We start from the raw sequence: 17,685 nt of genomic DNA on the forward strand, positions 1-17,685 counted from the left end.
CTGCCCACCTCGGCCTCCCAAAGTGCTGGAACCACAGGCGTAAGCCACGGCAGCTGGCCTATTATTATTATTTTTGAGATGGAGTCTGGCTCTGTTACCCAGGCAGGAGTGCAGTGGCGTGATCTTGGCTCACTGCAACCTCTGCCTCCCAGGTTCAAGTGATTCTCCTGCCTCAGCATCCCAAGTAGCTGGGATTACAGGCACATACCACCATGCCCGGCTAATTTTGTTTATTTTTAGGAGAGATGAGGTTCACCATATTGGCCAGGCTAGTCTCAAACTCCTGACTCAAGTGATCCACCTGCCTTGGCCTCCCAGAGTGTTGGGATATCAGGCGTGAGCCACCGCACGCGGCCTAATTTGTATGAAATATCTAGAATAGGTAAATTCATAGAGACAGAAGGATTAGTGGTTGTGAGTGGAAGCGGGATGGGGAATGGGACATCTTAATGGTTATGAAGTTTCATTTTGGAGTGACGGACATGTTTTGGAACTAGACAGAAGTGGTGGTTGTACACAGTGAATCTACTAAATGCCACTGAATTATTCACTTTAAAATGGCTAATTTATGTTATGTGCATTTCAACCTGATGCATCTTTAACAACTCAGAACTCAGCCCACTCCACAGAGAAAGTAGCACATTTAATTTCTTCTCAAAACATGCTTTTAGAAAAATATTTTCCCTAGGGAATTTTTCTTGTATCTTTTTACTGCTTTAAAACGTCAATTGTGCACCCAGCATGAGTATTCTCTAAGTAGGGAGCGGCAGTCTTTGTTAGTCAGATAAAGATTTACACAGAAGAGTAGCTGCTTGTGGCAACAGCTCTACAGTGCTTGCTTCCTTCCCTCTTTGCTCCTAATAGCACTCCTTCTTTCCTCCTAGGATCTGGGAGTGAAGGACTGGTTGTACATACCTCAATGCACTGCTCACCCTGGCAGAAATGATGGGCTTCTGCTCCTGGCACAAAGTTCTTAAGTCTCAGAAAGAAAGAAAGAAAAAAAAACTTTCTAGATATAAAAACTACCTCTTAGCAACTTGCAAATGCCAGTGTCTTTAAGGAAAACCAGCAATAAACTCTTAAATTACATTTAACGTAAACAACGACTGCTTGCCAGAGTCCTCACTTCAACAAACTGAGATAAAAATCTAAGGATGTTAGGGCACCAAGGCACATATCCAAGCCCCTGTCATAATACTGTACATGAAGGAAATTCTCAAAAGAAGAAGGAGAGAGGGCAGGGAGATGATGCAAAAAATGTTTTAATATTAACAACTTCTCATGTGAGCTTATGAAGCACTTCTGAAGAGTCCCCTGTGCCAATTTAAACCCATTATGACATATCTCCCAGCAGGGGACTGCCAGGATCTGTTATTGGAGTGCTACACAAAAGCTAGGAGGGAGGGAAATACAAATTTCAAGATAAAAACAATCTAATTTTTGCTGGGCTTTAGCTCACCTCAGATCTAAATACAGTATCAAACTATGAGTTATGCTGAGTTTGCAACTTTCAACATATATTTATTTCTATTTTTAATCAAAGGTATTTATTTGAAGTATAATACCCTATTATAGTTTTAATCAACATAAATTCTAAAAATAAGTATTGTTTACTGGTCTTTCATTGTCTTCTACAGTGAAACCTAAGATTATCATTTATAAAAAAGATGAGAAACTACATAGTTTGTAGTAAAAAACCCATTTAAAAACAGAAGAATGGCATTTGTATTTTATTAAATGTCTCCAAGATTAATAAATACATTCTAGACAGTTTTTCCAAAAAGAAAGACAGTATCAGAAAAAAACAAAATAAGCATTAAGTTGGCTTTATATAAGCCATTAAGTTGGCTTAATATATATACTAAATTGGCTCTCATATAAGGTTTCACTCACCAAAATCTGTTTCTTAATTTTTATCATTTATCCAGGTCATCTTCTAAGTCCAAAGAAGCCGGCATTTTTAGGGCTTGGATTTCAAGGTAGCAGCCCAGTAGCCAAATCAAAATTCTAAAAACAAACAACAACAACAACAAAAAAAAAAAAGAGAGAGAAAATAAAATAAAGCCACTGTATTATACAGAAATTACAGACTTAACCTATCTTTTCAACAAAAGTCAATGTAAATATCACAAGTTATCAAGTCAACATTGTCATTTTTAAAGAATGTTAAAATAGGGCTTTCATTAAGTCTACAAAGATTACCTTTTTGGAGATTTTTTTTTTTTTTTTTTGAGACAGGGTCTCGTTCTGTCACCCAGGCTGGAGTGCAGTAACAGATGATAGCTCACTGCAGCTCAACCTTCTGGGCTCAAGCAACCCTCCCACCTCAGGCTCCCAAGTAGCTGGGACCACAGGCATATGCCACCACATCTGGGTAATTTTTTTTTTTTTTTTTTTTTTGGGTAGAGACAGTGTTTCACCATGTTGCCCAGGCTGGTCTTGAACTTCTGGGCTCAAGCGATCCACCTGCCTCAGCCTCCCAAAGTGCTGAGATTACAAGCAAGAGCCACTGCCCGCAGCCTTTTTTGAGATTTTAGGCCACTCACCAGCAAGCATTCAAAGACTGTAGAAGCAAAATTCACAGACTTACAGCAGCTTCACTTAGGAATCACAAAACTGTGACTTTAAGCCTTAGAGCCCTCTCTATACCTTCATTCCTAATTCTGTCAAATTAAGATGAATTAACATGTCACACTATTTGTATATGCTTACAGCCCAAAACAAAATATTTTGTACATATATGAAATATAAGACCTGCTTTTCTAACAGGATTTCAAATTTAGCTTTTTAAACTTCACAAAGTTTTAGGTATAAGTTTTTTTCCGATTTTATCCATAATATCTATACATTATATTTTTCATTAAATTTTCAGTTTAAGTCTTGAAATATTCTTTACTGTAGATATAAAACTTATACATGGAACTGGCGTGGTGGTGCATGCTGGTGGTCCCAGCTATTCGGGCGACTAAAGCAGGAGGACCACTTGAGGTCAAGAGCTTGAGGTTACAGTGAGCTATGATCATGCCACTGCAATCCAGTCTGGGCAAGAGAGCTAGATCCTGTCTCTAAAAAATAATAATAATAAAGCCATAAGAGAAAAGATTGATAAGTTCAAATGCAAAAAAATCAATTCTGCAAAGCAAAAAACATTGTAAATCAAAAAAACAACAAACTAAGAAAAAAATACTTGCAATCTTATCAGTGATAAAAGAACAAATCTCCCTATATAGAATGATATAGAAAAAAATATATGCATAGGTATGTGTACGTGTATGTGCTTATACAGACATATAAAATAAAAAGATCAATTGGGACAAACGTATAAAAATGGACAAAGAATATGATCAGAAAATTCACAGAAAAAGAAATACAAATGAACATTCAACATATGACAAGATGTTTACCCTCACACAAAAGCAGCAAAAAACAATTTTTCACTCATCAGATTAGCAAAATTCCAAAAATTTGATAATGCACTGTTCCAGCAAGGTTATGGTGAAACAGGCACTCTTATTCTTTGCTGGTATTAGAGAAAAGTGGTACAACACCGGCAATTAGGTAATGTCTTTCAAAATCACAATTACAAGCTGGGTGTGCTGGCACACACCTGTAAACCTGGGTACTTGAGGGGTAAGACAGGAGAACTGCCTGAGGCCAGGAGTTCAAGGCTGTGGTGAGCTATAATAGCATCTGTAAATAGCCACTGCACTCCAGTCTGAGCAACACAATGAAACTTCATCTCTTAAAAAAAAATTACTATTACATAAACCATTAACCTAGCAATTCCACTTCTGGATAGCAATCCTACAGATACACTTATCACCATACAAGATGACATATGTATAGTGTTATTCACTACAGCATTGCTTGTAATAGCAAAAGTTAGGAAATTACCCAGATGTCCATCAATAGGGACTGATTTAAATTACAGAACATCCATGCAAATGAAATGCAAAAAACAAAAAACAAAAAAACACACAGCAAGAAGGAGAATGCTGTCTGTGTACTGACACAAAAAGATCTCCAAGGTATATTTTTGAAAGAAAAAAACAGAGTAAACCGTTGAGTACATTGCGCTACCTTTTTGGGGGAAAGGGGAGAAAAAATATTTTACATATGCTAGTGTTAAAATACTCTAGAAAGAAATATGAGACCAATAAAAATGGTTATCTTACAAGGTGAATTTAAAAAACGATGTTATACCAGAGGGAAGGAAGCACTCATACTAATGAGGAGTGTGTTACAAGAACACAGGAGCCAGTTTTAAGGTTTTCCACTGGGCAAATTTGAGTCAATTTGAGTATCAAAAGAGAATGGGAAATTACTAAAATTGATTATATCATGAATAAGTAAGAATCCATGAATCCCCAGCAATAACTCAGAGAGTGAAAAAACAAAAAAACACCTCTTCAGCCGGGCGCGGTGGCAAACGCCTGTAATCCCAGCACTTCGGGAGGCCAAGGCGGGCAGATCACAAGGTCAGGAGATCAAGACCACGGTGAAACCCCGTCTCTACTAAAAATACAAAAAATTAGCTGGGCGTGGTGGCGGGCGCTTGTAGTCCCAGCTACTCGGGAGGCTGAGATAGGAGAATGGCGTGAACCCGGGAGGGGGAGCTTGCAGTGAGCCGAGATCATGCCACTGCACTTCAGCCTGGGCAACAGAGTGAGACTCCTTCTCAGAAAAACAAACAAACCAAAAAAAACAAAAACAAAAACACCTCTTCCCATCATTGGAGGTACCTATGACGTTAATGACTTATTCTGAAGACTGACAATTAAAGAGAAAGAATTAAGCAATTTACAGCCTTTTTAGAAGGGTTCATCCTCAGTAGAGCAGCAAAGCTCTCTTTTACAGAAGACTACCAGTCAATAAATGTAGAAGGAAAGAAAGAATTTCAAAATCACCATTGTGCAACCCCAAATGAAATAAATGATTCAGGCAAGGATGATCACAGGTTGCTAAAAATCATTTTTGCATAATCGAAAATTGTTGGAAAACAGAAGGTTACCACAGTGCCAAAGGATCATTCCAGAGATTACTTCCTAATTGCAAAGGGGAAAACTGAGTACCATTATAACGGGAAGATGTGACAGTCGCCAGCTTAACCTAGTGATCAAACTCAGCAACAATCAGAATGAGACTCTTCATTTATGCCTCCTGATGTGATGTAACTTTAAGTACACAGCCTAAGTTATGATGTATTATTACCAAAAGTGCCTAACCTGGGTCTAAACAAGTCTTCAAACGTAATTTCTCCTTCATAGGAAATTCAAGAGATAGAGCAACAAGAAAAATCAGAAGAAAACATAATCTGACAGAACTAGAATATGGAACTTGCTATAATAAAACTGGTCTGGTCTCTTCAAAAAGCCAAAACCCTGGGGGAAAAAATAGGGGAAGGATAGAGTTATAGATTAAAAGAGACTGAGAGTCATAACAACCAAATGCAATGCAGAAATGTTACTCCGATCTGGTTTGAAGAAAAGAGTCATAAAATAATTTTTCAGGCAGCTGGGGGAAACTGAATGTGAACTGAGTAGAAGATATTAGGGCATTATTTTTAATTTTCTTGGGTGTGGTAATGTTATTTGTAATTAGGTAGAGAATATTCTTTATTATTAGAAGATGCATAAAGCACAGGGATAAAGTATCATTATGTCTGCAGCTTGTTTTCAAATTATTCAACAAAGGTAGATATTGGCCCCAAAATGGCAAAATGTTAACACTTGTTTAAACTACATGGTGTACAATGTATTATTGTTTCAACTTTTGTATATGTTTGAATTTTTTTTTTTTTTTTGAGACAGTCTTGCTCTGTCACCTAGGCTAGAGTGTCGTGGTATGATCACAGCTCACTGCAGCTTCAAACTCCTGGGCTCAAGTAACCTCCCACTTCAGCCCCAGAGTAGCTGGGACTACAGGTGCACACAATCATGCCCAGCTAATCTGTTGATTATTTGTAGAGATAGGGTCTCCCTATGTTGCCAAGGCTTATCTCAAACTCCTAATCTCAAACTCCTAGGCTCAAGCAATCCTCCCGCCTCGGCCTCCCAAAGTGCTGGGATTATAGGTGTGAGCCACCGCACCCAACCTGAAATTTTTCATATTAAAAAAGTTGGAACCAGGCAGCTCATGCTTGTAATCCCATCACTTTGGCGGTGCTGAGGGCAGACTGCTTGAGCTCAGGAATTCGAGATCAGCCTGGGCAACATGGTGAAATCTGCCTCTACAAAAAAATACAAAAAATTAGTAGGTGTGGTACCGTGTGCCTGTAGTCCCAGCTACTCAGAAGGCTGAGGTGGGAGAATCACTTGAGCCCGGGAGGCAGAGGTTACAGCGAGTCATGATTGTGCCACTGCACTCCAGCCTGAGCCTATGAGTTCGAGACCAGCCCAGGCAACATAGTGAGATATTGTTTCAACTAAAAAAAAAAAAAAAGAATAAAAAATCGACTGGGTTTTGTAGTCCCAGCTACTCAGGAGACTGAATTGGGAGGATCACTTGAGCTGAGGAGACTGAGGCTGCAGTGTGCCATCATCAGCATTCCAGCTAGCTGAAATTCCACTGCTTTCCAGCCTGGGCAACAGAGCGAGACTCCCGTCTCAAAAAAAAAAAAAAAAAAAAAAAAAAAAAAGTTGGAAGCAAAAGAGCATAGAGAAGGTCCAGGGAGCTGAGGGTGAGATCAAGACTTTTGACTGTGTATCTTTTCAAATAATGTTTTTCTTTTTGAATCATGTGAATATATTACCTATTGAAAACAAAAGTTAGCGATCAATAAAACCTCTTAAACCCTTAGTATCAATATTTCTGCTCTTACCTCATCTCAGATATGCAACGACAAAAATATCTCCTGCTTTTTATCTCCTTTTTTGAAGGGGGCTCCTCTGGCCACATTTCCCCATAAGCCATTTGACTCATGATAAGAACCTAGACCACATCATTACCAGGTGCCAAGCTACCGCCACCATCCCCAACTCTGTATTCCCTTAGGCCAGTCTCTCCTACTTTTCCCTATCTAATCCCATCCCACCCCCTTACCTCCAGGTAATAAACCTCCTTATTCACACAGTTTCTTTCCTCTTATCCCACTGTTCGCTCCTTCAACAATGTCCTATCACATCAGTGTTGTGGCTCCTCTTGCTCACCTATTCTTCAGGCACACGAAGTCCACCTGCCTCTCCCCTATCCCCACTGGCTCACAAACTTGAAGTTTTAGAGCTAGAAAGGAATTTACAGACTATTAGTCTTATTTTCCCCACTCTTTCAGATAAGGAAAATGGAAACACAGATTGTCTTTTTATTTATTTCTCTCTTTTTCATAGAGACAGGGTTTTGCCATGTTGGCCAGGCTGGTCTTGGACTCCTGACCTCAAGTTATCTGCCCACCCCGCCTCCCAAAGTGCTGGGATTACAGGCATAAGCAGCAGCACCCAGCCTGAAATAAAGTATGTGGTTTTGTAACTTGACTAAAGTTACAAAGATTGTAGCAGGATCAGGACTAGATCCTGATCTTCCAACCTCAAGTTCAGCGCTTCTTGCACCATATACCAAACTTGCTTCTCACCAGGGTGATTTTACCCCACTGTATATACACAGCACACTATTAGTAGAAATATGAGAATGAAGGAGATTCGGCCTATCAAGCCAATACCCCCCAATTAGAACTTCCCTAGCTACTCTGAAATGACTAAAGTCAGAATACCCAAGATCAAATGGGTATGTGCTTTGAAAGAACTTCACTGGCTCTCAATCTTGGCTCTACATTGTAATCATTTGGGAAACTTAAGAAAAATAATGCCAGGATCCAACCAGGTCTGCACTATAGCCTGAGCTTTGGGTATTTAAACAGGCAATTCTAATATGCAACCTAAGTTTATTTTATTATTATTTTTTCAACTTTTACTTTAGGTTCAGGGGATACATGTGCAGGTTTGTTAAATTGGTAAATTGAGTATCACTGGGGTTTGGTGTACGAATGATCCTATCACCCAGGTACCCAACAGTTTTTCAATCCTTACCTCTCTCCCTCCCTCCCCCAATAGTCCCCAGTGTCTATTGTTCTCATCTTTACGTCCTTGTGTACTCAATGTTTAGCTCCTACTTATAACTGAGAAAATGCAGTATTTGGTTTTCTGTTCCTGAATTAACTTGCTTAGGATGATGGCCTCTAGCTACATCCCTATTGCTGCAAAAGGCATAATTTCTTCTTTTTTTATGGCCTCTAGCTGCATCCCTATTGCTGCAAATGGTATAATTTCATTCTTTTTTTACGGCTGCATGGTAATCCATGGTGTATATGTACCACATTTTCTTTATCCAGCCCACCGATGGGCATGGAGGTTGATTCCACATCTTTGCTATTGTGAAGAGTACAGCCAAAGTTTAGAACTACACTTCCAACATTATTTATTTTTCCTTTAAATGAGGTAACTGAGTAGGTGGGCAATGTAGCTAAAGAATTTGCCCCAAGGAAGGAGAAGGAGGAGCAAGATGGCCAAATAGAAGCATCCACTGATCATCCTTCCCACAGGAACAACAAATTGACCAACTATCCACACAAAAGGCACCTTGAAAACAACCAAAAGTCAGGTAAGTGATCCCAGGACCTGGTTTTAACTCCCTATCACTGAAAGAGGCATTGCAGAGGGTAGGAAAAACTTGAATTGCCAATACCACCCTTCCCCTATCCCCCGGCAGTGGCTGTGTGGCATGGAGACAGAATTTGTGCACTTGAAGCAGGGAGAGCACAGTTACTGTGGAATTTTGCATTGGAACTCAGTGCTACTCTGTCACAGCAGAAAGTAACCCTGGGCAAAACTCAGCCGCTACCCACGTACCCATGGAGGGAGCATTTTACACCGGACCTAGCCAGAGGGGAATCATTCATTTCAGTGGCTAGAACCTGAGTTCCAGCAACCCTTGCTGCCGTGGGTTAAAGTGCTCTGGGGTCCTAAATAAACCTGAAAGGTAGTCTCAGCCACAAGGACTGCAAATCCTGGGCAAGTCCTGATGCTGTGCTGGGCTCAGAGCCAGTAGATTTCGGGGACACATAATCTAGTGAGACATCAGCCAGGATGGCCAAGGGAGAGCTCGTGCCACCCCTTCCCAAAACCCAGGCAGCACAGCTGACAGCTCTGGGAAAGACCCCTTCTCTCTGCTTGAGGAGAGGAGAGGGAAGAGTAAAGAGGACTTTGTCTTGCAACTTGGATACCAGCTCAGCCACAGTAGGAGAAGGCAGCGTTCTGAAGTCCCCACTCTAGACCCTGGCTCCTGAATGACATTTCTAGACATACTCTGGGCCAGAAAGGAACTCACTGCCTTGAAAGGAAGGATTCAGCCCTGGCAGCATTCATCACCCGCTGACTAAAGACCCATGAGGCCCCAAATAATCAGCACTGGTAGCCAGGTGGTATTTGCCGTGGGGCCGTGGATGAGACTGAGACATGCTGTCTGCAGGTATGACCCAGCACATTCCCAGCTGTGGTGGCTACAGGGAGAGACTCCTTCTGCTTGAGAAAAGAAAGCAGAGTAAAGGGGCTGGGTATGGTGGCTCATGTCTATAATCCCAGCACTTTGGGAGGCCGAGGTGGGTGGATAACCTGAGGTCAGGAGTTCAAGACCAGCCTGGCCAACATGGTGAAACCCTGTCTCTACTAAAAATGCAAAAATTAGCTGGACGTGGTGGTGTATGCCTGTAGTCCCAGCTACTCAGGAGGCCGAGACAGAAGAATTGCTTGAACCTGAACCTGGGAGGCGGCAGCTGCAGTGAGCCAAGATCACACCGTTGTACTCCAGCCTGGGAAACAGAGTTTCCAGCTTAGGTACCGGAGACACTAAGCTACAAGACAAAGTTCCCTTTACTATTTGGGTTATGTAGAGCACTAAGCAGGTTCTCGGGGTCCCCAACTCTAGGACTTGGTTCTTGGATGGCATTTTCATTCTTTTTTATTCTTTTTTCTTTTGTATCCTCTGATTGTATTTTCAAAGAGGCTCTGGGCCTGTCCTGGGCCAGACAAGAGCCCATTGTATTGAAGGGAGAGTCCTAGGCCTGGCAGCATTCATCACAACCTAAATCAAGAGCCCTCGGGCCTTGAGTGAACACTGGCAGTAGCCAGGTGGTACCTGCCGCAGGTCTGGGGTGGTGGCCACAGGGAGAGATGCCTCTGTTTGGAGAGATGCCTCTGTTTGCAGAAAGAGGACAAAAAAAAATGGGAAGGACTTTGTCTTGTTACTTGGGTGCTAGCTCAGCTGCAGCAGAACAAAGCACTAGATAGATTCCTAAGGTTTCCGACTCCAGGCCCTGGCTTCCAAACATCTCTGGACCCACCCAGGGACGGAGAGAACTTGCCACCCTGAAGGGAAGGATACAGCATGGCTGGCTTTGCCACTTGCCAACTGTAAAGCCCTAGGGCCTTGAGTGAATAACACAGGTGGTGGTTACTGCAGGCCTTGGGCAAGAGACCCAATGCTGTGCTGACTTTAGGTCTGACCCAGTGTAGTCCCAATGGTGGGGTGGCCACAGGGGTGCTTGTATAACCTCTCCCCTAGCTCCAGGTAGCTCAGCAGAGACAGACAAATTCCAATTGTTTAGGAGAGAGCAAGAGAAGAGAACAAGAGTCTCTGCCTGGTAATCCAGAGAATCATTCTGGATTTTACCTAAGACCACCGAGGTGGTACCTCTATGAGTCTGCAAGAGCTACAGTTTTACAACACTTGGGGTGCCATCTAACGTACATACAAATGCAGTGACGAGAGACTGAGATCACAACACTCAAGTCCCTTCAGACACTTGGGAAGCCTTCGCAAGAAAGATGGGTAAAAACAAGCCCAGACTGTAAAGACTATAATAAATACCTAACTCTCCAATGCCTAGACACCAACAAACATCCACAAACATCAAGGTAATCCAAGAAAACATAACCTCACCAAATGAACTAAATATGGTACCAGAGACTAATTCCAGAGAGACAGAGATATGTGACCTTTCAGACAGATAATTCAAAATAGCTGTTTAGAGGAAATTCAATGAAATTCAAGAGAGCACACAGAAGGAATTCAGAATCCTGTCAAATAAATTTAACAAAGGGACGGAAATAATTAAAAATAACCAAGCAGAAATTCTGGAGTTGAAAATGCAACTGACATACTAAAGAATGTATCAATCTCTTACCAGCAGAATTGATCAAGAAGAAGAAAAAAATGGTGAGCTTGAAGACAGCCTCTTTGAAAATACAAAGTCAGAGGAGACAAAAGAATGAAGCACATCTACAAGATCTATTAATACAAAATAACCTCAAAAGGGCAAATCTAAGAGTTATTGGCCTTAAAGATGAGGTAGAGAGAGAGAGGGGGCAGAAAGTTTATTCAAATGAATAATAACAGAGAATTTCCCAAACCTAGAGAAAGATATCAATATTCAAGTACAAGGAAGTTATAGAATGCAAGCCAGTTTAACCCAAAGAGTACTACTTCAAGACATTTAATAATCAAACTCCCAAAGGTCAATGATAAAGAAAGGATCCTAAAAGCAGCAAGACAATAGAAACAAATAACAATTTTAAAAAATACAATGGAGCTCCAATACATCTGGCAGCGGACTTTTTAGTGGAGATCCTACAGGCCAGGAGAGAGTGGTATGACATATTTCAAATGCAAAAGGAAAAAAAAACATTTACTCTAGAATAGTATATCCAGCGAAAATATCCTACAAACATGAAGGAGAAATAAAGACTTTCCCAAACAAAAGCTGAGGGATTTCATCAACATCAGAACTGTCCTACAAGAAATGCTAAACGGAATTCTTCAATCTGAAAGCAAAAGATGTTAATGAGAAATAAAAATCATCTGAAGGTACAAAACTCACTGGTAATAGTAAGTACACAGAGAAACAGAATACAATAACACTGTAATTGTAGTGTATCAACTACTCATATCTCAAGATATGAAAAGATAAACAAAATTGACAACCTTTAACCAAACTAACAAAAAGAGAAGACCCAAATAAATAAAATCAGAGATGAAAAAGGAGACATTACAACTGATACTTCAGAAATTCAAAGGATTGTTAGAGGCTACTATAAGCAACTATATGCCAATAAATTGGAAAACCTAGAAAAAACCTACTAACATTAACCATGAAAAAATCCAAAACCTGAACAGACCAGTAACAAGTAACAAGATCAGGTGAAACCCTGTCTCTACTAAAAATACAAAAGTTAGCCAGGCATGGTGGCACACGCCTGCAGTTCCCTCTACTCGGGAGGCTGAGGCAGGAGAATCACTTGAACCCAGGAGGCGGAGGTTGCAGTGAGCCGGTATTACACCGATGCACTCCAGCCTCGGCGACAGAGTGAGACTCCATCTCAAAAACAAAACAAAACAAAACAAAAAACAAGATCAAAACCATAAGGAAAAGCTGTAATAAAAAAGAAGCCTGGGATCCAATGGCTTCACTGCTGAATTCTACCAAACATTTAAGGAAGAACTAATACCAATCCTACTCAACCTATTCCAAAAAATAGTGAAGAGAATAGTTCCAAACTCATTCTACAAGGCCAATATTACCCTGATACCAAAAAGAAACATCAAAAAAAGATGATAAACACTGATGCAAAAATACTCAACAAAATACTGCAAATCAAATTCAATAACACATTAACAAATCATTCATAGGCCGGGTGCGGTGGCTCACGCCTATAATCCCAGCACTTTGGGAGGCCGAGGCAGGCAGATCACCTGAGTTCAGGAGTACAAGACCAGCCTGGCCAACACGGAGAAACCTCATCTCTACTAAAAATACAAAATTAGCCTGGGCACAGTAGCTCACGCCTGTAATCTCAGCATTTTGGGAGGCCGAGGCGGGCGGATCATGAGGTCAGGAGATCGAGACCATCCTGGCCAACATGGCGAAAGCCTGTCTCTACTAAAAATACAAAAATTAGCTGGGCGTGGTGGTGCATGCCTGTAATCCCAGCTACTCGGCAGGCTAAGGCAGAAGAATCGCTTGAACCAGGGAGTTGGAGGTTGCAGTGAGCCGAGATCGCACCACTGTACTCCAGCCTGGCAACACAGCAAGGCTCCATCTCAAAAAAAAAAAAAAAAAAAAAAAAAAATTGGTGAAAATATAAAAATGAAGTAATACTATGATCATATATTGGTTACCTTTTAAAATATATCAGTTCATGAACTGTGAAAGAACTAAGCAAAATACAGGTTTAATTATATAATTATATTATTTTAAAATTTTTGCAGGTCGAAATGCACATGAATTGAAAGGCAAAATGCAAGTTGAGAATTATATATTTTTGTTTGTTTCAGTTTGTTGAGTCAGGGTCTCACCCTGCTGCCCAGGCTAAAGGACAGTGGCACAATTTCCAGCTCAATGCAGCCTTGACCCACCAGGCCCAAGTGATCCTCTCACTTCAGCCTCCTGAGTAGCTGGGCCCAAGTGATCCTCCCACCTCAGCCTCCCAAGTAGCTGGGCCTACAGGCACACACCACCATGCTCGGCTAATTTTCGTATTTTTTGTAGAGACGGGGTTTTATCATGTTGCCCAGACTGGTTTCCAACTCCTGGGCTCAAGTGATCCACTCACCTCAGCCTCCAAAAAGTGCTGGGATTATAAGCGTGAGCCACCATGCCCAGCGATTTATAAAATCAGAAATAAACATAATCAATGATCAAAAAGCTTGCTACACTTCATAAGTAATCAAAGAAAAACAGGCCAGGCATGATGGCTCACACCTGTAATCCCAGCACTTTAGAAGGCCGAGGCAAATGCATCACTTGAGGTCAGGAGTTCAAGACCAGCCTGGGTAATACGGTGAAACCTCATCTCTACTAAAAATACAAAAATTAACGGGGTGTGGTGGCCCGCACCCATAATCCCAGCTGCTCGGGAGACTGAGGCAGGAGAATCACATGAACCCAGAGGCAGAGGTCGCAGTGAGCCACTATTGTGACACTGTACTCCAGCCTGAGTGACAGAGCAAGACTTGGTCTAAAAAACAAAAAAACAAAATAAACAAAAAAAAAAACAGAAAAAAGGAGAAAGTGAAATGTGTCTTTTTTCATCAAATTAGAAGATTTAAAAAAAAAATAATTGTGGCAATGGTACAATGAAATAGATTAACATTTACATTTTGCTTAAACATAAGCAAACAGAATCACCCTTAACATCTTAACCATAAGCTTAACAATCTAGGAGTTTAACCCAATGAAATAACTGAAAATGTGGTCAAAGATTTATATTCAAAGAAGTTCATCACTGATGGGGGCAGTGGCTCACACTCGTAATCCCAGCACTTTAGAAGGTTGAGGCGGGAGGATCCCTTGAGGTCAGAAGTTCGAGAGACCAGCCTGGCCAACATTGTGAAACCCCGTCTCTACCAAAAATACAAAAAATGAGCTGGGTGTGGTGGTGCACACCTGTAATCCCAGCTACTAGGGGATTACAGTAGCTGGAGAGGCAGGAGAACTGCCTGAACCCGGGAGGCGGAAGCTGCAATGAACCGAGATGGCGCCACTGCACTCCAGCCTGGGTGACAGAGAGAAACTCTGTTTAAAAAAAAAAAAAACCTGAAGAAGTTCATCACAGCTTGGACAACACAGTGAGATTCCATCTCTACGAAAGTAAAATTTAGGCTGAATGTGGTTGCTCACGCCTATAATCCCAGCACTTTGGGAGGCTGAGGCAAGCAGATCACCTGAGGTTGGGACTTGGAGACCAGCCTGACCAATATGGTGAAACCCCATCACTACTAAAAATACAAAAATTAGCCGGGCATGGTGGCAGGTCCCTGTAGTCCCAGCTATTCAGGAGGCTAAGGCAGAAGAACCATTTGAACCCGAGAGGTGGAGGTTGCAGTGAGCCAAGATCGTGCCACTACACTCCAGCCTGGGCAACATAGGGAGATCCTGTCATAAATAAATAAAGCAAGCTAGGTGTGGTGGCACACCTGTGGTCTCAGCTACTCAACAGGCTGAGGTGGGAGGATCGCTTGGACCTGGGAGAGGTTGAGGCTGCAGTGAGCCATGACTGCACCACTGTACTCCAGCATGGATAACAGAGTGAGATCCTGTCTCAAAAAAAAAAAAAAAAGTTCATCAAAATATTCTGTTGATGGTTCAACAACAGAGGTGGTTAAACAATTTAAATATACTCAAATATTGCTTCCCATTGAGACTAATGTTTTTGAGAATACTTAACATCATGAGAAATATTTACATTTTAAATATAAAATATATAAAACATGTTATTTCAGCTTTCTTTTTCAAAAAAATTATTTTAATCACACATAACTGTACATATATGTGGGGTACAGTATAATATTTTGATACATGTATACAATGTGTAATAATCAAATCAGAGTAATTAGCACATCCATCACCTCATTTATTATTTGTGTTGGAACATTCAACATCCTCTCTTCCAGTTATTAGAAAATATACAATAAATTCTTTTTATTTATAGTCATCCTATAGTGCTAGAGAACACTAGAACTTATTAGCCCTATCCAGCTATAATTTTGTACCCATTAACCAGTCTCTCCTTTTTACCCTTCCCCCACTCTTTCCAGACTCTAGTAACCACTGTTATACTCTCTACTTCTTATAACTTTTTTTTTTTTTTTTTTTTTTGGAGACAGTCTCATTCCGTCACCCAGGATAGAGCGCAGTGGTACAATCTCAGTTTACTGCAACCTCTGCCTCCTGGTTTCAAGCGATTCTTGTGCCTCAGTCTCCCTAGTAGCTGGATTTTCAGGCGCGCACTACCACGCCCAGCTAATTTTCTTGCGTATTTTTAGTAGAGATGGGGTTTCGCCACGTTGCCCAGGCTGACCTCGAATTCCTGGGCTCAAGCGATCCACCCACCTTGGCCTCTCAAAGTGCTAGGATTACAGGCGTGAGCCACCACACCTGGCCTATTCTACTCTCTACTTCTATTGCGATCAACTTTTTTAGCTTCCACATATAAGAACATATGGCATTTACCTTTCTGTGCCTGGCTTATTTCACTTAACATAATGTCCTCCAGGCTGATGCCTGTTGCTACAAATAACAAGATTTCATTCTTTTATGGCCGAATAGTATTCCACTGTGTATATATACCACATTTTCTTTATCTAGCCATGTACTGATGGACACAGGTTGATTCTCTCTCTTTGCTGTTGTGAACAGTGCTGCAATAAACATGAGAATGCAGATGTCTCTTCGACATACTGATTTCCTTTCCTTTGAATATATACCTATTAGCAGGATTGCTGGATCATATAGTAGTTCTCTTCTTAGCTTTTTTTTTGAGACGGAGTCTTGCTCTGTTGCCCAGGCCCCAGGCTAGAGCACAGTGGCGTGATCTCGGCTCACTGCAACCTCCACTTCCCAGGTTCAAGAGGTTCTCCTGCCTCAGCCTCCCGAGTAGCTGGGATTACAGGCGCCCGCCACTGTGCCCAGCAAAATTTTGTATTTTTAGTAGAGATGGGGTTTCACCATCTTGGCCAGGCTAGTCTCAAACTCCCGACCTTGTGATCCACTTGCCTCGGCCTCCCAAAGTGCTGGGATTACAGGTGTGAGCCACTGTGCCCGGTCCAGTGACTTTTTAGCTTTTTGAGGAACTGCCATAACTATTTTCCACAATGGCTGTACTAATTTACATTCCCATCAACAGTATATAGTAGTTCCCTTTTCTCCATCTTTTTGGTAATAGCCACTATTTTAACTGGGGTGAAATAGTATGTCATTATGGTTTTCATTTACATTTCTAGATATGAGTGACGTTAAGCAGATTTTCATATACTGGTTGACAATTTTACATTTTCTTTGGAGAAATGTCTATTCAGATCAAGTACCCAATTTTAAAATCAGACTGTTTTTCTGCTGTTGAAATATTTCAGTTCCTTGGTTATTCCAGATATTAATCCCTTGTCAAATGAATAGTCTGCAAATATTTTCTCCCATTCTGCAGGTTATCTCTTCACTGTTTCCTTTGCTGTGCAGAAGCTTTCTTAATTGGATATAATCCTATTTGTCAACTTTTGTTTTTGTTGCCTGTGCTTTTAAGGTCTTATCTATAAAATCTTCCCGCAGACCAATGTCCTGAAGTGTTTCCTCTATGTTTTCTTTTAGTGGTTTCATAGTTTCAGGTCTTACATTTAAGTCTTTAGCTCATTTTGAGTTGATTTTTGTATATGGTGAGAGAGAGGGGTCTAGTTTCATTCTTCTCCATGTGGCTATCCAGTTTTCTCCGCACATTCATTGAAGAGACTGTCTTTTTATCAATGTGTGTTTTGGGTGTCTCCGTTGAAAATCAGTTGGCTGTAAATGTGTAGATTTATTTCTCGGTTCTCTATGGTGTTTCATTGCTCTATGTGTCTGTTTTTATGCCAGTGCCACGCTGTTTTGGTTACAATAGTTTTGTATACTTTCAAGTCAAGAAGTGTACTGCCTCCAGCTTTGCTCTTTTTGCTCAGGATTGCTTTGACTACTCAAGGTCTTTTGTGGTGCCTGCCATACAAATTACAGGATTGTTTTTTCTAAAGAAGTCTGTGGTAGACAGACTTGTAAAATGGCCACCAATTACTCCAGCCTCCTGGTGTTCATGCTTTTGTATAATCTCTTCTGTCTGAGTATGGACTGGCCTAGTGATTTGCTTCTAACTAACAGACTATGGCAAATGTGATAGA

At 41.1% G+C, this 17,685-nt stretch overlaps 1 protein-coding gene across 17 annotated transcripts in view; it reads right to left on the reverse strand.

Moving 5' to 3' along the window:
* NCOA6 (nuclear receptor coactivator 6) overlaps positions 1-17,685 on the reverse strand; it is a 119,393-nt gene that overhangs the window by 79,675 nt on the left and 22,033 nt on the right. For 12 of the 17 annotated variants that reach the window (XR_013399787.1, XR_013399786.1, XM_077951494.1 and 9 more), the window contains exon 2: positions 1,894-2,007. The exons of 4 other annotated variants lie outside the window; for them this stretch is intronic. The gene's annotated coding sequence lies outside the window, so the exon portion shown is untranslated. Of the gene's footprint in view, positions 1-915; positions 980-1,893; positions 2,008-17,685 lie in introns of all 17 variants that reach the window. One more of the 17 variants, XM_077951484.1, reaches the window with a different exon arrangement.

The sequence above is a fragment of the Macaca mulatta genome, chromosome 10, assembly GCF_049350105.2.
Source record: "Macaca mulatta isolate MMU2019108-1 chromosome 10, T2T-MMU8v2.0, whole genome shotgun sequence".
Lineage (NCBI taxonomy): Eukaryota > Metazoa > Chordata > Mammalia > Primates > Cercopithecidae > Macaca > Macaca mulatta.